Here is a 4,329-nt window from a genome sequence, read left to right on the forward strand (position 1 = left end):
CAACACAAAAGAAAAGGTAGCCATAGAAAATAGAGTACATAAAATGGAAAGGGCATTCCAAATAAGAAAAAGGTGTGTATGAAGAAAATTTTGTCCAGGAGGAAATAACTAAGACATTATCAAACAGTGGTAAGGCGTCAAACACTATGAAGCAGAAACATTTGAACTAACAAAATTTGGCGATCTTGAAAACCTGGAAAAAGGTGAAGAAGAATTCTAAAGAACACACTGGGTGCTAGAAGTAGTAATCGTATTGAAAACAAATTAAGATCAGAGAGCTCAGTTTGAAAATGGAAAAGTAACTGATGTAATGAGGAAAAGGATACTTCAGTTTTATGGCTACATATACAATACCCCCATGAACCATGGACCTTGCCGTTGGTGGGGAGGCTTGCGTGCCTCAGCGATACAGATAGCCGTACCGTAGGTGCAACCACAACGGAGGGGCATCTGTTGAGAGGCCAGACAAACGTGTGGTTCCTGAAGAGTGGCAGCAGCCTTTTCAGTGGTTGCAGGGGCAACAATCTGGATGATTGACGGATCTGGCCTTGTAACACTAACCAAAACGGTCTTGCTGAGCTGGTACTGCGAACGGCTGAAAGCAAGGGGAAACTACAGCCGTAATTTTTCTCGAGGGCATGCAGCTTTACTGTATCGTTAAATGATGATGGCGTCCTCTTGAGTAAAATATTCCGGAGGTAAAATATTCCCCCATTCGGATCTGCGGGCGGGGACTATCCAAGAGGACGTCGCTATCGGGAGAAAGAAACCTGGCGTTCTACGCGTTGGAGGGTGGAATGTCAGATCTTTTAATCGGGCAGGTAGGTTAGAAAATTTAGAAAGGGAAATTTGTACAGAAACCAGATGGCAGTTATAAGAGTCGTGGGGCATGAAAGGGAAGCAGTGGTTGGGAAGGGAGTGAGACAGGGTTGTAGCCTATCCCCGATGTTATTCAATCTGTATATTGAGCAAGCAGTAAAGGAAATAAAAGAAAAATTCGGAGTAGGAATTAAAATCCATGGAGAAGAAATTAAAACTTTGAGGTTCGCCGATGACATTGTAATTCTGTCAAAGACAGCAAGGAACCTGGAAGAGCAGCTGAACGGAATGGACAATGTCTTGAAAGGAGGATATAAGAAGAACATCAACAAAAGAAAAACGAGGATAATGGAATGTAGTCGAATTAAATCGGGTGATTCTAAGGGTATTGGATTAGGAAATGAGACGCTTAAAGTAGTAAATGAGTTTTGTTATTTGGGGAGCGAAATAACTAATGATGGTCGAAGTAGAGAGGATACAAAACGTAGACTGGCAATGGCAAGGAAAGCGTTTCTGAAGAATAGCAATTTGTTAACATCGAGTATAGATTTAAGTGTCAGGAAGTCTTTTCTGAAAGTATTTGTATGGAGTATGGAAGTGAAACATGGACGATAAATAGTTTGGACAAGAATAGAATAGAAGCTTTCGAAATGTGGTGCTACAGAAGAATGCTGAAGATTAGATGGGTAGATCACTTAACTAATGAGGAGGTATTGAATAGAATTGGGGAGTAGAGCAGTTTGTGGCACAACTTGACAAGATGAAGCGACCGGTTGGTAGGACATGTTCTGAGGCATCAAGGAATCAGAAATTTAGTACTGGAGGGCAGCGCGGAGGGTAAAAATCGTATAGGGAGACCAAGAGATGAATACACTAAGCAGATTCAGAAGTATGTAGGCTGCAGTAGGAGGTACTAGGAGATGAAGCAGCTTGCACAGGATAGAGTAGCACGGAGAGCTGCATCATACCAGTCTCTGGACTGAAGACCACAACAACAACATTCCGAATGGATATAAACAGACTAACCAAGCAAATTTTCAACTTATTAAAATGCTACAAATCCAAACCCACGTGGCTAGCCGACATTGACAACGATACGAAAAACGCAAAAATTAGAATGGACATAACAGATAACACAACACGTTTTGGAGAAGCAACACCAAAGGTAAGACTTCAGGAAAGAAAGAGGTCTGCAAAAGCAAGGACGCGGACCCAGGAAGAAAAGGAACGATACTCTAGAAGGATGAAGGAAGTCTGGGGGCAACGAAAATTAAACACAATGAAGCATAACCAGTTTTGATTTATCGTACCCTCCAAGAGAGTTCTTCGAATGAATGAATAAATAATCGGATATTCAGGTATAGAAACGAAGTTTGAAAGGACGGTCAGAAGATTAATGATACCATTGCCGGACAGGTGATGAACGATAGAGACACGCCGCGAGCTGGATTGGAGGAGGAAATCGAGTACGCCTTTTCGAAGGAACCATCGCAGCATCGACTTCGGACAGTGTAGGCAAATAGTGCAGAACGTCGTCGGGAGATTCGAACCAGCGTCGCCGTAAATACAAGACCGATGTCTGTCTGACCAGTGCGCCACGTCACTCGACAGTTCAGATGCAGCTCACATTCGCTGACAAGGGGACCGCCCCGTTCGTCATCAACGGTTTCGTCCAAATTCCTGGTATTTGCGGGGCTCGAGATAGCCAAACGTTTGAAAAATTGCGTTTCTGGCGCGGGTCGGGCGAGGCGTGAGTCATTTATGTTGATGAAAATTGACACTGCCCTGCTGGAGTGCATTTCGGGAGGGGGAATCAATTTAATACGACACGATGCTTCTTCATCTTTGTTCGTGCTCCCCTCGAGTCGTTTAAGTGAAGAAATCTGTTCATATGCTCATCGAGTTTCACCAAATCAAATCCAATATATTGAGCATTGTCTCGGTTTATCTGCAGTGTAACTAATTTAAGAATTGAAAATTACGTGGGTCGTTCAATAAGTAATGCCCCACGTATTTTTCTCAGATCATATTTATTGATAGGAATCAGAATTTGGTGACAATATACATCGACATGGCTTGTGCAAGTTCTACTTTCTACGTAGTCTCCATTACGTTCTCTGGCTGTACGCCAACGTTGTGGAAGAGCATGTATTTCCTGCTGACAAAAGCTCTTGTTCCGTAGGCGTAGCAATGTTTTCACTGCATGACTGACACACTCGTCATCTTCGAAGTCTGTTCCCCGAAGATAATCTTTAAGCGCCGCACAGAGTTGGAAGATAGTCTTTCATTGAATCTTGTGGTGCGCTGTGAGCATTAGTGGAACCCATCGTGAGCACGCACCTGTTTGAATATTCGACAGTCTCGATCATTGCAGGCGCACTTCCAGTGCTTACCGACAGCTGTAGAGCCAATTGTCGAGGAGTTGTGACGCGCCGGTCGGCACGAATAACGACATCCGCACGATCCAGCGTGTGTGGAGCAGTGGCTGTGGCAGGACGTCCTCAGCGTGGCTGACCACGGAGCTCTGTTTCTGCGTTTCCTGAGGCTGTAGCTTTTTTTACCCATCGCCCAACTGCACTCCTATCAACTGCAGCATCGCCGTATACGGCACACAAACGTTTATGGATGTTGACCACGGTTTCTTTTTCTGCACAGAATAATTCAATTACAACACGCTGCCTGTAAGGTGAGCCGTATGTAGACGGCACATTGACGCTTTACTACGGCTCTGCCATCTGCCAGAAAGGTTCGAAACTTCACCTCTGGACAGAACGAACATCAAATGTGAAACACCAACAAGCTTGTTTCTCTATGTATATTAATTGCTTTGAAAAATGTGGAGTGTTACTTATTGAACGACCCTCGTAAAAAATATAGACTATAGAGTCTAGATTCCGAGACCCTTCTGGGCTCTTTCCAGCGCGGCAGCCGCTGCCTTGGAAACTTATCCCTCGCCCGAGCCCTGCCAAAAATGCAATTTTCCCTCCTTTGTCACCAGCCCGGCATACACCACATATCTGGACGAAATCTGTGACGAGGAGCAGGCACGGCCCCCTTGCGGAACGAAATTCAGCCGCTGACCCCCGCTCCAGCCACCCACCATCAGACGCCATCTACATCTACATCCATACTCCGCAAGCCACCTGACGGTGTGTGGCGGAGGGTACCTTCAGTACCTCTATCGGTTCTCCCTTCTATTCCAGTCTCGTATTGTTCGTGGAAAGAAGGATTTTTCGGTATGCCTCTGTGTGGGCTCTAATCTCTCTGATTTTATCCTCATGGTCTCTTCGCGAGATATACGTAGGAGGGAGCAATATACTGCTTGACTCTTCGGTGAAGGTATGTTCTCGAAACTTCAATAAAAGCCCGTACCGAGCTACTGAGCGTCTCTCCTGCAGAGCCTTCCACTGGAGTTTATCTATCATCTCCGTAACGCTTTCGCGATTACTAAATGATCCTGTAACGAAGCGCGCTGCTCTCCGTTGGATCTTCTCTATCTCTTCTATCAAC

Source organism: Schistocerca cancellata, chromosome 5 (assembly GCF_023864275.1).
Source record: "Schistocerca cancellata isolate TAMUIC-IGC-003103 chromosome 5, iqSchCanc2.1, whole genome shotgun sequence".
Classification (NCBI taxonomy): Eukaryota; Metazoa; Arthropoda; class Insecta; order Orthoptera; family Acrididae; genus Schistocerca; species Schistocerca cancellata.